Below are 17,416 nucleotides of genomic sequence, written 5' to 3'. Positions count from 1 at the left end.
GAGCGAGTGCGCTGGCAAATTCAGCTTTCCTACAGGAAATGCAAGCCTCGTGACAAGGTTCTTGTGAAATCCAAACAAGGTTTCTCGCTCATGACTGCTGTTGGCTCGTAACCAAGGGACGACCATCAGCTCAACAATCTTCAGAACTCACATGTAAACAAAAGGGCAATCTGCAAATGTGCTAATGGTTCCTCTTTACCATGGCCTAAACCTAGATGCCAAGAAAAGAAAACAAAAGCAAAAAAAAACCTTGGTGCCTAAGGTCCCAAAGTAACAAATGTCTAATTGGCCCATTGGTCTATAGATTCTGAGTGGCTGCATTCTCACTCAAAATGCCCCATATGCAGGTACTAATTAAAATCAGTTGTGATGTTTTAGAATGATGTTTCAGAAGAGAGCCTCTTTACCTGAAGGATCTACCCATCCATTCTAAGAATCTGAAATGTTATCCAAAATTCTCTGGGTAGGTAGAGAAGTTTTCCTGGAAGAAGCCCTCAAAGCTTTTGTTACTTTCTTGAGTGAGCTCTGTACCACCAAAGCCATGGGGAGAATTATTGATGTGCAAGTAAAGTGTACATAGAAAACAATGCTCACAATCCACTGCTAAATAATAACAACAAAAATCGGATAGAGTATTTTTAGGTGTCATGCTATTCTTGTCCAAGTGTGTTTATAGAAAAATACTTGAAACATACGCCAAAAACAGACGCCAAAAATATTAACACTGGTCATCTGTTTGTCAGATTGTTTTTATTTTGTTCTTTATGCTTTTGCGTGTTTGCTTCTTTTTCTACAATGAACACGTGTTCGTTTTAGAATCTGCAAAAGCCTGATACATGTTCTTTTCAAACTGATTTCACAAAGTCTTTCTATCCTCCTTGGAACCTTCCCGAGTTATTGCTTACAATGCTCTGTCTACCCTGTGTAACAAGTGTAGGTAACAAGAATCAACACTCCAGTCCAGGAAGGCCATCTGTGTTCAGATGCCCACTCCTGAGCAGGAAAATCTAGATGCGCAAATGTTAGGCCAGTTCAGATTTGAACACAGTAGGGCATTACTCTTGCAAGAAGAGAGGACTGGCGACTGAAAAGAAGAGGAAGGACACAGAAGAAAAGCTGTGTAACCCAGAGAGAGTTGAAGCTGTTTTTTAAGTCTGTGAGCAAGCCGCTTGAGAAAGATGGCTGTGCCTTGTAGGATGTTTCCACCTCTTTAGCTCTGCAGACAAAACAGGAAAATAAGGTTTACATCAAATACCCTAGTAGCGTTTTCCTATTCTTTGAGGTAGAGCTGACATACAATAATACATCAGTTCCAGGTATGCAACATAAAACATAGGACATATGAGCAACATAGTTCAAGTATACACCAAACCCTAATTCTCCATGGTTCGGGGATTGTGGATCTCATTTCTACACGTTACAAAATGCTCACCACGGTAAGTTTAGTTACCCCTCTGTCACTATACAAAATTGTTACAATATTATTGACTCTATTCCTTCTGTTGAATTGATACTTTGTGTTTGTGGCAGAACTGAGGAACCCACCCAAATGCTAGAAAGCAAATACGGTACTCAAAGAGAATCTGGTAAACCGTCCAAAGCTTGGCTTACTATTGGCAGTCCTGTCCACGTGCAGGATTTAGAAAGCAGGGACCTTAGGGCACTGGGGATACAGAAAGCATCCACACTAAGGTTGCCAGTTTAGCAAATGCGATTCAGGATGCCTAGTTAAGTTTAAATTTCAGCTCTCCAACAAAATTTTTCTTAGCGTAACTATGTCCTGAGAAAAACGTACACTAACAATTATTTATTGTTTAGATGAAATTCGAATTTACTTGAGCATCCTGTAGTTTATCTGGCAATCCTAATCCACAATGAACAAGGAAGCACCAATCTATGGGCATATTTTCTCCCCTTAATCAGACCGCGTACATATTGAAGAGAGAAAGGGTAGCAATGCAGGAAGTCCGGGGGCAAGGAAGGATTCTTTAAGGAGCCAGAGAAGGCTCCTGGAAATAACAGTGAAGCAAGGAGTTGTAGAAAGCCTCTCTGTGCTCCCATGTAAGAAAATTAGATCTTTCTAATGCTGTTCTTCTGGTGGTTAAACCAATATTACCCCAAAAGCAGAAGGTAGAGAAACCCAGGAAAGTCCCAGGGCACACAGTACGCAAGAAGACAGCAAAAGGAACGTGTTAATGGCAAAGAGTAAACCTCAGAAGTGCTGTAGTTGGGGTTGAAGTAAGTGTTGGTTGATTATGCTTAGTTTTTCCTCCAGCCAAGGTTTCAACACTTCATCTGAGTAACTTGCACCTTGCAAAATTGTTTTCCAGAAAAAAATCCCACTGAAAAATAAAAAGATACATTAAAAAAAAAAAAAAAAGGAAAAGAGACGCGTGTTGATGCCTAGATCTATATGACACCAAATGAATGAAAAATGGGAAAATATCATCCCTCCAGATGTTTCATCTAGGTAACAACAGAGAACACGTTTGCATTCCACACACAGATGTTTGGCGCATAAATGCAGACCGTGGCAAAGATATTGAAAAGCATTGATTAGAAAATCAGAAAATCGTCCTTTTTTGCATTGTTCACAAACGGCCATGGAAACTTTTTTGTCCGTTTATTTTTAGCCCCTCTTAAAGACAGAATTAGCTCCAAAATAGCCCGGCAATCTGTCAAAGTAAATTAAAACGCTGAAATGACTTCTCAGTCTTCTGTTTTGCATGGAGTACCTCACCCACCTTTGTTCTCTGAGCGGCTGATTGAGGAAGTCCTTAGGTTCCCAGAGGCCAAGGGTTCAAATCCCACTGAAACCAGCCTGCTCTCTCCTGCTCTCCTTGTGGGTGCAGCCTGCCAGACGGTTGGAGTCTGAAGGAAGGTAACAGCTACAGTTGGATGGCGGGAAGCAGAACCACCATACGTGACGTGAAATAAAGAACTCCTTGTAGGCGCAAGACCACACACAATTGTGGGAGCTGGTGACAAAGCCTGTTGGAGGCTTCTGCCTCTGAAAGTGGCCCTGAAGTCACTACGGGTCGGCAGAGCCCGCGTCAGGAAGCTGAGCTGAACGTGAAGCAGGGAGACGAAGGATGAACCCGAACCCATGTCTCATTCCCGTGGCCTCCAACCTGGACACTACAGATAACCTGTAGAAGCAGCCGGCGCCCTTTGCCACAAAGCTGCATACGGCCCGGGATTCCAAGAGCCTAGAGGAGGGGCTCTGCTGGGATCTGGGCTCTGGAACGGGATGTCGCCCCATACCCACAAGGCTGCCGTCTTTCTTCCTCCTTCCAAGTCGCCTGCAAATTCCTCTGGTGCCAATCCCTGCCTGGAACCACACAGAGAAAGGGGATTCTGGGGCACAAGGCCCCCCACACAGCATAAAACCTTCACACAGTAGTACCAAGCCTGATTCCCAGTACTGCCAGTATCTAGCCGGGTGAATCTGACAGAGTATCGAATCTCCCTAATCCTCTGTTTCTTCGTCTGTATGGATAATGTTGATTAAGTCATGCAGAAAGCAAACGTACCAAGTGCTCAGCGTATACGAACGAACCCAGGTTCCTGCTTTCATCCTGTTTATATTCTTTTTTTTTAATTTTTAATTTTTATTTATTTTTGAGAGAGAGAGAGAGAGAGAGAGAGAGAGAGAGAGAGAGAGAGAGAGACAGAGTACAAGCAGGGGAGGGGCAGAGAAAGAGGGAGACACAGAATCTGAAGCAGGCTCCAGGCTCTGAGCTGTCAGCACAGAGCCCGACGCGGGGCTCGAACTGGTCAACCGTGAGATCATGACCTGAGCCAAAGTCAGCCGGCTTAACCGGCTGAGCCACCCAGATGACCCTATATTCTTTTGATAACAATATATTCACTGAAAAGTCATTGTTTTGGATTTAATAAGATAGTAAAAAGGAATCTAGAACATAGATAGGCCTCAATCTATGTTACTGACCCAAGTTCATGATCTTGAGTGCTTCTGAGAGTCGGCCCTCCTTCAGACTTCCCCACCCACAGACTTGGAGAACCACCATCAGGAACAGCCAGCTCATGAGTGGACTCCTAACACCATGTATGGTCATTCCTGGCTTTTTAAAGGAGCGCCCCACTCTGCTTCCTTGCCATTAGCATTCTAGAAAGCCCTGGCTCCTCTTTCTTCAGAGTCACACGCAGAGAAGAATCTGCCAGGGAGAAGGAAAAGGGGGTGAGATCTGCCAGGCAGAAGAGTTCAGGCGGGGAGGAAAAACGCTCACTTTCCAAACGGCTGCCGTGGTGCTGTTGTGGAGACCGCCATGGTCATTGTCACATTGGATGGTTAACACGAAAAGAAAAAGGGTCTCCAGCCAGGTCTGGGAGGGTTGGAAGAGAACTTTATGGGGAGCACAACAAACACCCCACACCCCCACCACTCCATTTGAAGCCTTGTTCCTGCCACCGATGCCAACTGGGCAGCGACCACATCTGCCTCCTTTCTGTTTTCTCTACTATCTTAGTGGCAAGCTGGCGGTTGGGTGTTGTATGTGGCTTCTGTGCTGTGGTTTTCAACATTTTGTAGCCCGGAGCCTAGCTCTCCCCTCTGCGTGGAACAGTTGTGACTTACAATCTGTAGTTAAGTAGTTCCCCAACCAGGGAGTATTGGGAACAAGAAGAGTCTCCCTGAATAACACGTCTGAGTCTATCCTGTCGCACAGGTGCGCCCCAGCGTGAACATCCATACACAACTCTGGACTACAGGGCTCAGTAGGAAATGCCATGCTTGAACGCATCGTGAACATATCATGCTTGAACAAGTCACTTACCTGCTAGACCAATACCTCTTTAGTATCAGTTAACCGACTACAAAAGGAGAGATCTTGTCTAACTCTTCACAGTCTCTGATCTTGTCATTTGAAAAGTCACATATGCAGATATGCATTCTCTCTCCTTCCTTCCCCTCCCCTCCCTCTCACCCTCTTTCTTATATGGTCATGTTCAATCTCCACACGGGGAGGTTCAAACTGCTCGTTTTTGGTCTACAGTCATATTTACAAGCTCAGATCACTGTGACAGATAATTATGCTCTGGAAATGATACAATATTTGGGTGTCAAAGAGAAGTCACCGTTCTTCGAAATAGATGGCTGCTAGCTTTCTCAAGAACTCATTTTATGAACTCAAGTAAAAACAAATGAATACGTGTTCCTCTTTTTGCTTCCTCTTTTGAGCAATTTTATGATTGAAAAAAAGACATTTTACCACAATGGAAAATACCTCATTTTTCCATTAAAATGTACTCTCTTTTTTTTTCTTAACAGTTTTCAATCCACTTCCCTGTCCATTGGGTTAAAAGGAGCTGTTCCTAGGAGACCAAGTCAACGTCTCAACAAGGAAGGTAGAAAAAAGAGGTGCTCAGCAAGGAGGACTGTGAACCACCCAACACCAGGACGACCATGGCTGTGTGAACAATAGCACCGAACCAGCCAGGTGGAAAATGAGAACAAATCACGCTCTTGACCGACAGTTTAGTCTCCTCTGTGCCAGACTGATTTTCTCCACAGTTGGAGGCACGGGCTCAGTCAGCCCTTTTGATAGCCCGTGGGCCCAGACCGGGGGTGTTCTTGGTGCATACACTACTTTGTGTCATCAAAAGGAAAGAGTCCACGTGGCCCAACACCTAGTTGCAACTCAGTTGAAAAGATAAAAGTGAAATTCCTGGTGACGTAACCAGCGACGTTCAGTTGGTTGAGTTTTAAGCTTTTTGTGTAATGGCTCCCATCTCTTCTAGTTAGATATCAACTTCCTCCCACTGAAGTCTTCCAAAAGCAAATAAGAATTCAATCCATCAAGCATACTGATATTGACTATAATGTAAACAAATGGTTTGAAGGACCGATCAGAGGCTTTCCTCTTCAACTCGATTTTTTTTTTTTGGTCACTAGTTAGGAAGTCACAGCATTGCCAAAGAGAAAACGAAGAAGCTATGGAGAGCTCAGGATTTGGCTCTGCGCAATTTTACTCTCGCAAAGTAAGATTTCCTTATCGACAATAAAATTCTTCCTGTTTTTAAATTCATCTTTCTGGAAGGCTCTTAGGTCTTCCCAAAGCCTGAGATATATCCACAGACAACTTCACCCCTACAATTACCTCAGGTTTATGTACGTGTGGTGTGTTATCATCACATCCAGACGCGTTTCCCTGTCCTTCATAGTTTAACTTTCAAAAGTATACCATGGATAAAATGCAGCAATCTCCTCATGATCTGCCCTAAGAGGTGCTCATGCAGTCCAAGTAATTCAAATTTATAGGTAACAGAAAATATCACCAATACCTCTCAATTCTCTCTCTTTCTCTCTGTCTCTCTTCCTGTCACACACACACACACACACACACACACACACACACACACACTATAATAAAAGCATCTAGGTGGTGTTTCTCACAAGAAATTAATTACTTGAATCCCACTGATTCCTCTTTGGGAATGCACTACAAAGCAGTACCTTCTCCCCGAGGTGAAGAACTAACTAAAGGTGAAGAGGAAAAGCAAATATTTGGGATAGTCTTCATGCTAGATTATAACTTAAACCCTAAGTAACCTGGATTTGGCTGAAATTCCTTCTTTTTTTATTGTTTTTTTCTCCCTCCCCAAATAAACGGCATGAGATTGTGGTGCTAAAATAGAAATACCGTCGAATCGTGTTATTACAAAAATTTGGCAAAGCTACCAGTGAAATCATGTCCCTTGAAACATAACAACCACACACAGTAAAAACACAATTCCTCTCAACGCGGCCATAAACAGGGTGTTAGCCCTGTTCCTCAGGGTCAACACTATAAAAGGGTTCCCGCATACTGTGTGAACCCACATTCAACTCAGTAATTCTTATCTTGCCATTAGTGTCGCATGCTAAAATCCACGTCCCAGTAAATTGCTGTGTGTGGTATGTGAAATGTATTAAAAGTACATGAGGTAAAATTGTTTTCATGAGATCTCACTCGAACGCCTGATCATGAGAAGATCATTTTCTCATCCCCGTTACTGTACTTATTGTATTCCTCTGAGGCGTTTGCCCTTGACTGTGGAGGGGTGGGGTGGGCAAAGGGGCGCAGGACTTTTTTGAGGTTTGTCAAAAGAGTGATGGAAAAAAATAGGGCTGAGAATTTTTTTAAAGCCCCCACACATTGTACTTAGTGGGGCCAAGCCTTGTCAATGCCACCCGGTTGCTGGCACTGGGCCTCATTCGTGGCAATGCTCACAGTCTAGTTACCAGGCCCCAAGCAAAGTTGTACAAGGGTCCCACGTGGAACATTTGGTTAACAGGCGAGGACGCTCCAGGCCAGCCTTCACTGAGGCTCGGGGCCATGGGAGTTTCCCAGTCAGGAGAGTGTTCACCGCTTGCCTCCAGTTATATGTTGTACAGCCCCACAGCGTCTGCTGGCACGGCCCAGATCCCTTCCACCGGGCGCCATATTATTTCACTCAGTCGGGAGCAAAGGCATATATCTGAGAATGTGTGAGGAGCCCACAGATTTTTCCAAGACTGTGTTTTAAGCATTCATAAAGGTAAAGAGAAGTGGGATGGCTTAACATTTTCCGTTTCAGTGATGTGAGTCTGTCTGAGGTGATGGTGGGGCTGCTCCAGGAGGGAAGGGGAGTGAAGCACAGGCACCGACCTCTCCTCGCCCTGTGTGTCTGCCCGGCCCAGAGCCCAAGACGTGTCAAATAGCGACATCCCCCATTCTTTCTCGTGAGGTGCCCCAGGGAGCTGATTTCAAGGAGTGGGTACAATTACAAGTGGGATGGCGGCACAGTTTAGCACGAGGAAAGGAGAGAAAAAAGAAGTCATTCTCGCTAAATATACCTGTGGTTTAAAGAAGATTTGGTTTTGGGGCGCCTGGGTGGCTCAGTCGGTTGAGCGTCCGACTTCGGCTCAGGTCATGATCTCACAGTTCGTGGGTTTGAGCCCCACGTCGGGCTCTGTGCTGACAGCTCAGAACCTGGAGTCTGTTTCAGATTCTGTGGCTCAGTCGGTTGAGCGTCCGACTTCGGCTCAGGTCATGATCTCACGGTTCGTGGGTTTGAGCCCCACGTCGGGCTCTGTGCTGACAGCTCAGAACCTGGAGTCTGTTTCAGATTCTGTGTCTTCCTTTCTCTCTCTGCCCTTCCCCTGCTCATATTCTGTCAATCTCTTTCTCTTGAAAAAGAAATAAACATTAAAAATTTTTTTTAAAAAGAGAAGATTTAGTTTTGGGGTGCCTGGGTGGCTCAATCGGGCAAGGGCCCAACTCTTGGTGGCTCTGGCCAGGATCTCATGGTTCGTGAGTTCCAACACCGCATCAGGCTCTGCATTAACAGCACTGAGCCTCCTTGGGATTCTCCCTCCATCTCTCTCTGCCCCTCCTTGCTATCTTCCTCGTTCTCTCAAAATAAATAAATAAATGCAAAAAAAGAAAGAAAGAAGATTTAATCAGATGCTTCAAAGACTGGACACCAGACAGAAACTAGGTCCTTTTGGAGGCTGACGGAATCCAAATGGAGAGGAGGCACTCCTGCAGGGGGAACGCTGTGTCTTTTGCGGGCCCTGTATGAGACAAGAAGTAAACCGCTCATGGGAAAAATAAAACTGATTTTTCTGGAGTCGGTGCCATGAAGAGACAAAAACAAACAAAAAGCTATGGCTATGTGAACATTTTGTATATTAAGAGCTTAAGATGATGCCATTGGGCACAGTCTGGCATTCAGAGTCTCTCAGGAGAATAGAGGATGTTGCCAGAAGGTGAGTAGATCGGGTCCAGAAATCACAAGACCTGCAGAACATTTAGAGGCAATAATATACAAAAGCCACAAGGCATGTGCTGATGTCTTTCCTAGAATTCAACTAGAAAGCTTCATTTCCCTTCCTGAAAATAGCCTTTTCTAGTTTTATTTCTCCAAAATGGAATCTTCCTTCCTTCCAAATCTGCTTCTCTCCTCAGAGGCAGCACAACTTTTCCTGGCATCAAAGAATACCAAAAGAATTTCCCCAGGAGATATGGATTTATATAAAAGGGGGTTCTTTCAAATTCAGCATGGGTAATCCCACACCATTCATTCATTCATTCATTCATTCATTCAGCAGTTAACTACTATATGCCAAGCAGTGTGCCCAGGGCAGGACTGAGGTGCCACCAATGGCAAACTCTTCTAATATCTGGAGACTTTGTATTAAATCAGGTCTGTGTGCTTTCTATATATAAAGAGAGAGTTTCCTTATGTTTGTGTCATATTATCTGTGTGGGTATATATATAGAGAGAGAGAGAAAGAGAGAGAGAGCAAGTCTTTAATTGTCCTTAGCAGGGGGAATAGAGAAAAGTAGGTCTTTTCCACCTCCCCAGAACAGAAGTTCTTATTAAGTGGGCTTGTTCTTTTTTAAGTAATTAATATCGAGCGAACAAAAGCTACTTAATTTCTGAATGTCTTAAGCTATGTCTAAATGGTACCAAAATACACGATTCTTCTAAAAGTCTAGTTAGTCATATTTAATTACATAGGGAAATATTTACCAAATACACTTCTGTGAAAAAGCAGACCACAGGATAAAATGTGGACCATGATTCCAAACACATAAAAATTATACATATATACATATATGCATAAAGATAAACAGATAGATAGATGGATAGGTAGGTAGGTAGATATAGATGATAGACAGGGAGATAGATGATAGATAGATAGATAGGTAGATAGATAGATAGATAGATAGATAGATAGATAGATGATAGATAGATAGCTGAAGAAATGTACCTAAAAAGGTTGAATGAGTGAGAAGTGATGGAAAGCTATAGATATTTTTATGTGTCTCTTTCTATACTTTTAAAATCATGAAAATTATTACAATGTCCACAATACCCAAAGCTATCTGTAGATTTCATGCAATCCCTATCAAAATTCCAATGGCGTTGTTCAAACACATAGAAAATACTGTTCAAAATTTTATCTGGATCTATAAAAGCAATTCTGAGAAATAACAAATCTGGAGGCATCACACTTCCTGAAATCAAATTTTATTATAAAGTTACAATACTCACAACAGTGTGGTACTGGCATAAAAACAGACACATAGACCAATGGAGCAGAATCGAAATCCCAGAAATAAACTCAAACACATACAGCCAGTGGTATTTGACAAGGGAGCCAGGGTCTACGGCCATACTACCCTGAACACACCCACTTATGCCTGACAAGGGAGCCAGATATACTCAATGTGGAAAGGACAGTCTCTTCAATAGATTGTTCTGGGGAAACTGGATATTCACATGCAAAAGAACAAAATTGGACCCCTATCTTACCTCACTTGCAAAAATTAACTCAAAATGAATTAAGGACCTAAATGTAATACCTGAATCTATAAAACGACCAGAAGAAAACATAGGAGAAAATTTCTTTGATACTGGTCGTGGCAGTGATTTTTTGCAGTGGTACAGAAATCACAAGGAACAAAAGCAAAATTAAACAAATGAGACTACAATAAAGTAAAAAGCATCTGCACTGCAAAGGACCGAGCACAATGAGAAAGGAACTTATGAAATGGGAGAAAATATTTGCAAACCATCCATCTGACAAGAGGTTAATGTCCCAAATATATAAGGAGCCCATGCAACTCAATATCCAACAAGCAAATAATCTGACTTAAAATGAGCAGAGGAACTAAACAGATATTTTTCCAAAGAAGACAAAGCAAATGGCCAACAGGTACATGAAAAGATATTTGTCACTAATCATTAGGTAAATGCCAATCAAAACCATGATGAGCTATCACCTCACATGTGTTAGAATGATTACTATCAAAGAGACAGGAGATAACAAGCATTGGGGAGGAAGGGAAGAAAGGGGAACATTCGTGCACTGTTGGTGGGAATGGAAATTAGTACCCCACTATGGAAAACACTGTCGAGTTTCCTCAACTTTTAAAAATAGGACTCCCTTATAATCCAGCAATCCCACTTCTGGTTATAAATCTGAAGGAGATAAGAGCACTATCTCGAACCTTCATGTTCATTGTAGCGTTATTCACAATACCAAGACATAGAAACAATCTAAGTGTCTATCATTAGGTGATTGCATAAAGAAGATGTGGTAGTTATATGCAATGGAATATTACTCAGCCAAAAAAAAAAAAGAATGAAATCTTGTCATTTGCAACAACATGGATGGACCTAAATGGTGTTATGCTAAGTGAAATAAGCCAGATAGAGAAAGGAAAACACTGTATAATATCACTTGTAGGTGGAATCTAAAAAAAAGGTAAACTCATAGAAACAGAGAGTAGAATGGTAGTTGCCAGGGGCTGGAAACTGAGGGAAACAGAATGATATTGGTCAAAGGGTCCGAAAATCCAGTGATAAGGTAAATAAGCTCTGAAAATCTAATATATAGCATGGTACTTATAGTCAACAATACTGTATTATACACTTGAACATTGCTAAAACAGTAGATCTTAAATGTTCTCACCACAAAAAAAGAAAAAGAAAGAAAGCATGTAAGGTGATGGATGTGCTAACTAACCTTATCATGGTAATCATTTCACGGTAGATACACGTACCGAATCATTGCCTCAGACGCTTAAACTTACACAATGTTATTTGTCAGTTATATCTCAGTAAAGCTGGGGTGGGGCGCCTGGGTGGTTCAGTTGGTTAAGCATCCAACTCTTGGTTTCGGCTCAGGTCACGATCTCATGGTTTGTGGGATCGAGACCCGCATCGGGCTCTGTGCTGTCCTGCTTGGGATTCTCTCCCTCTCCTTCTCTCTCTGCCCCTAGCCTCCCCCCTCATCTCTCTCAAAATAAATAAACTTAAAAAAAAAAGTCTGGGGGAAAAAATTAACAATTATCTCTAAAGACTGGGATTAGATGAAAAAGACATTTTCACTTTTTATTTTAGATTCATTTGCATTATTTGTTACATTATTCGTACTTTAACTTACTTTGTTTTTACTTAAACCAGTTAGTTAACATACAGAGTAATATTAGTTTCAGTTCTACAGTTTACTGATTCAACAATTACACACAAGACCCAGTGTTCGGGGCACCTGGGCGGTTCAGTCAGTTGAACATCTGACTTCAGCTCAGGCCATGATCTCGCAGTTCATGAGTTTGAGCCCCGTGTCAGGCATCTGCTGCCAGCTCAGAGCCCACTTCAGACCCTCTCTCCCCCTCTTTCTGCCCCTACCCCCACTCATGCTCTCAAAAATAAACAAACAAACAAACAAACAAACAAAGGCCTGGTGCTTATCACAGCCAATGAAACCAACTTAGCTTTAACTTAAATTTAAGTACTTGAAAACCGTATTTATAAATTCAAAATTCAAATATGTAAGAATGTGATCATTTTGACCATATTTGTGTAATATAATCTTGAGAAACTAAAAAAAAAAAAATAAGTCAATAAAATCTGACTCTACATACCAAATAGCCAGTTCTTCTGTATTTTAATTTTTTCCATTTTGCTCACCAAATATGACAGTACTACCCATATAGTGTAAATCTGGCCTCAAAAATTAGGTTTTAGGGGCGCCTGGATGGCTCAGTTGGTTAAGTGGCCGACTTCAGCTCAGGTCATGATCTTGCAGTTCGTGGGTTCGAGCCCCGCATCGGGCTCTGTGCTGACAGCTCGGGGTCTGGAGCATGCTTCAGATTCTGTGTCTCCCTCTCTTTCTGCCCCTCCCCCACTCATGCTCATCTCTCTCCCTCTCTCTCTCTCTCTCTCTCTCAAAAATAAACACTAAAATTTTTTTAAATTAATTAGGTTTTAATATCATATTTGAAAGAAGCCCAACTCTAAATTCCCAATTTTAACAAATTCTCCATTTTTAGAACACAGAATAGTCTTCATCCTTGGCAATTAAATTCCAAATGCTATTTTGGGTGCTATCCAGGGGCTTCAGATCACAGAAAACCGTGCAAGCTCTTGTGTGCCTCGCTCAGAAAGTGGAGACTGAAATAAAATTCTCCAGAGTGACTTCCTCCTGGCCCCTGATGCTTCAGTCACCCCACAGAAGCCTGACTGATGCCATGTGCTCCAGAAAAGGGGTCTGCCAACCCCAACAAGGTGGGGATCTCAGAAGTGCTCAAATTCTTGGCTGGGTCAGCTGATTTAACAGCCTCTTTATAGAGGATGTTTTTATTTTTGATCCTATATCCCAGAAATTTGAGTTTCTTGGAATAGAAAATGTGAATGTGGGTGGGCCTACCCCTTTCATATTCCCTCTCTCTCTCTCTCTCCCCCACCCTCATTTCACATGCTTCAGTCTTTTCCCCCAAGCACTTTCTTCTCTCTGTAGGCTGTTCTTTCTCCCCATTCCCTGCAGAGACATTCTCTCTGATTCTCTCTTCACTCTCATGGATGGTTTTCTCTACCCTAGACCTAGCAGTTGCTTGAATCACTTCATGGTTACTCTAATTCAGACACCAAGATGACCAAAATAAACAAGCAGGATGAAAGTCTTCCTAATTTTTCAAACGTCTCAAGGATCAAAGGAGGCCAACTGTGGCAAAATTCATCCATTACTTCTAAATGACTGCTCTCCAAACCTCCCCCCCCCAGGTCTCCCCCACAAAGGACAAGAAACCTGTAGTGTCTCTGACAACTAAATTGAGTCTCTGGATACAATTTCAACATTTTTCTGCACCTTCAATCTCTTTCTTCCTCTCCTTTCTCACTTGGCCAAAGACAAACTATGAACCGATTTTATTTTCAAAGATTCTATTCTGGCCGCTGCAGCCTAAAAACAAAGCAAGGAGTCACAAAGTGAACCTTGTCCCCAGTTACAGCCTTCCCACCAGCCATACTCTCTGAGTCCCTTCGGTTTGCGTGTAAGGCCAAATGTGGGTCACGCAGAGGACAGGGTGGGCTGAGGAACCACACTAGCTGTGAAGGCCTCTGGAAGTCACATCCCCTCTGTGTGCCTTAGGTACCTTGTAGTTACTTTTTAGAGCCACTCACAGATATCACTCTTCTCTGCTCCCAGTTATGTGCTAGAATTTCCCTTCCCTACCCCCTCTGTAGATAAGCATAGCCATATGACCTGTGTTGTTCCAATTAAATGTTAGCAGAAATGCATGGATGGCTTCCAAGCAAAAACTAAGAGTCAGTCACCAGATTCCTTTTTTCCTTTTCCAGAGACCATAACAAACATATTTCAAGATGGAATCTCCATCACCCTGGGTCCCTGGATGACTTCAACGAGTAGCACTCCCTCTGCCACCCCATGTAGAATGGACCCCATAGTAGCATGTACACTATAAGCCACTGAGATTTGACAGTTATTTGTGATGTATCATACCAGTAACGTTCTTCCACTTCTTCTTGGGATGTCTTCCCAAACCAATCCTGAATCCTGCAGGTTATCCCATATTATACAGCAGACCACTCTTTCTACTTAGGTTTCCCTAAAAGTGTCTTTTGTTCACTTCGTCATTGTCCAATTTTGCTACAAGGACAGGAGCTATGTCCTCTGTTCCTCTGATGCAGTTTCTATATTCCTTCTGCAGTTTCCAGATTTCCCCACGTGCACCCTTCTCTCTTTCTCTTGCAGTTTCCACAATCACCCCATATGTATCCTAACCCCCACCGCTCAGGACCTGTGGCAGGACCTGCATGTAGCAGATGCTCTGTTAATGTTTTTTGCTGACTCGTTTTAACCCATGCCAAGATCTACAGAAAAGGTGAAACAAACAATGGCTTGCCCAGGATGGGTCATCAAGGTGATTGCAACTCCTCCTTCACCTAAATGAGGATTTCTCACAATTTGAACATGTTTTATTATCCAAAGGGGTAGCTGCATAGGCTTGCAAAGCATTGCCCCAAGAGGCCCAAGTGGTTTGTCATCTTGCTCACCTGATTACAGTCATTAAGAAAGTACATGAGAACTTGAGCTACCCAACGCATTCAAGGGTCCCTCTGGGTTCACCAGAGAGGCATGGGAATCACAATAACCCACTTCCACAGCATGGCCACCTCTCCCTGCAGGAATCTGCTGTGTAGACAGACCCCTTTGGGTACTTCCTGCCAAGAAGATAAATCTGAGCTTTCTCAGAGCACAGCAAAGGCGCTATGAGACAAGGCCTGATTCAGTGGCTTTCCATACATCACTTGTTTGTCTATCTGTTTGGGTTAGCAAACCAGCTCTCAAAGAGCCACTAAAGAGTGGATCAGGAGCAGAACCGACAACAGAAATCCAGAGATAACTGCTGAACCTGACTTCAGCCTTACACTTCTCCTTTCTCCTTTAAATAGGCAATGCGCTTTGTTTGTGTTTGACAGCTCAGTGGTGGCTAAGCATGTGGGGCACAGAATCTCTTTCAGTTCCACATTGCCTAGTTTCCCAGAAACCAGCCTTAGATCTCTAAGCCACAACAAAGAGATGCCCATTTAGCAAACTGACCTCCTTTATCCCCACAGGCGCTTCTGTATTTTCAAAATGGTAGGCTGCACCTGAGGGAAACGAAAACATTTTATACTGCCTGCTTTCAGCCTTGACATCGGTCCCTCTCAGACGCGCCTGCTCACGGGGCTGCAAATAAACTGGAAAAATAAGAGCCATAAACAGCCCCGCCCTCACATTAGCCAAGCCTTCAACATGTGCTCCCGTAATTAGAGTACTTACTTATGGGAGATCCACTTCCTCCCTTCTTCGGTGAGGCCCCTTCTCCAGACAACCTCCACACTTCCTTTTGGTTAACACAAAGCACTGTTCACGTGCATAATCTGCTTCCAAGAGATCCAGTGAATAGACTCGGCTACACAGGTACTGTGATTGCAAGAGACACAGAAAGATAAGCATGCGTTCACACCGTCCACGTAAAATTGAAGTTAAGCTATTTAGGAGAATGAAACTTAAAATTTTGCCAATCAAATTTCCTCCCTTTAATTTTTTTTTAAGTTTGATTTTATTTACTTGAGCGAGACAGAGACAGTGCAAGTGGAGGAGGGACAGAGAGAAGAAGAGAGGGAATCCCAAGCAGGCTTTGTGCCACCAGCGCAGAGCCCCCGCCCGGCTCGAACTCACAAAACCGCCAGATCGTGACCTGAGCCAAAACCGAGAGGCCACGGGCAACTGGGTGGCACAGTCGGTTGAGCATCAGACTTCATTCAGCTCAGGTCATGATCTCATGGCTCACGGTTCGAGCCCCAGGTCCAGCTCTGTGCTGACAGCGTGGAGGCTGGAGCCTGCTTTGGATTCTGTGTCTCCCTCTCTTTCTCTGCCCCTATCCCGCTGTGCCCCTCCCCCCACTCACATTCTGTCTCTGTGTCTCAAAAATTTTTTTTAAAAATTAAAAAATAATGAAAATTAAAAAACCAAGAGTTGACGCTTAATCGACTGAGCCACCTAGGCACCCCCTATTTCGTCTCTTTAGAGACTCCCTCTTGAACCACCCCATCTAAGTTTATGTCCTCCTCATCACTTTGTGTATCCTAGCCCTGTTTTTTTAACAGACCTTATCATTTGAAATTCTTTTATTTATCTCTTGGTTTGTTTGTTTATTGCTTGTTTGTAATATTGGAATGTAATCTCCATAAGCAGGAATTTTGCCTAGAACATTTCCTAGCATGTAGTTGGTGCTAAGTAAATGTTAGCAGTTTTAGGTAGAGAGAGATGCTTACACAAACATAAAAACCTCCCAATTAGTAAGGGAGAAACTATTAACACTGATTCTGTTGTGCCCAGAATTCGTGATCCCCAAAGACCACCAGGGAGCCGAGTCTGATGCAAAAGCAAAGAGCCTTTATTCGAGCTAGCTCGAGGTCAATCCCCTACCTGCACCGACGCAGCGGTGAGATACCGGAGAGAGAGAGAGCGGGTTTCAAGAGCACACAGGTTTTATAGGGATCATGGCCTCAGCCGATTGGCTGGGGAAGGGTCGTGGCCTCAGCCGATTGGCTGGGGAAGGATCAGCGTCCCGTAACGCAGGTTGCCGGGCGTGGTTTGATCGGGAAGTTTGAACGGGTGAGCGGGAAGTTACTCAAGGGGAGGATACAGAACAAGATGGAGTCGGCCAGCCTAGGTCTGCTGTTTCATTCCCCCCTTGTCATGTATCTTGCGGACCCAATCATGGGACCGGCTGCATTTCTATTTTGTCCTCTCCTGTTATTAGGGGCTTGTACTGAGCACGGAGGACCATTAGTTGGACAGCCCTCACGCAGTCCCTGAGCTGGTGTCTATGATCTGCTAGATAATGTTTTGGGGGCCGTGGGGACTCCCGGCAGCATGAGCAATGACAAGCAGAGTTAACAGCGGAACCAATATCAGGTGGGTCGAATGTGCTGTAACTTGACCTCGAGCGGGTTGTGTTGGTCCTGATTGACGGCCCATTGTGTGACGAAGTCCTTCCCGATCGAGGAGGGGTCCGCTGGCCGAATGTGGGTGTGATGGACCCAGGTCGCGATGCCGTCTACTTTG

This window comes from Felis catus, chromosome F1, assembly GCF_018350175.1.
Source record: "Felis catus isolate Fca126 chromosome F1, F.catus_Fca126_mat1.0, whole genome shotgun sequence".
Taxonomy (NCBI): Eukaryota; Metazoa; Chordata; class Mammalia; order Carnivora; family Felidae; genus Felis; species Felis catus.
Note: the sequence above shows the minus strand (reverse complement) of the source record.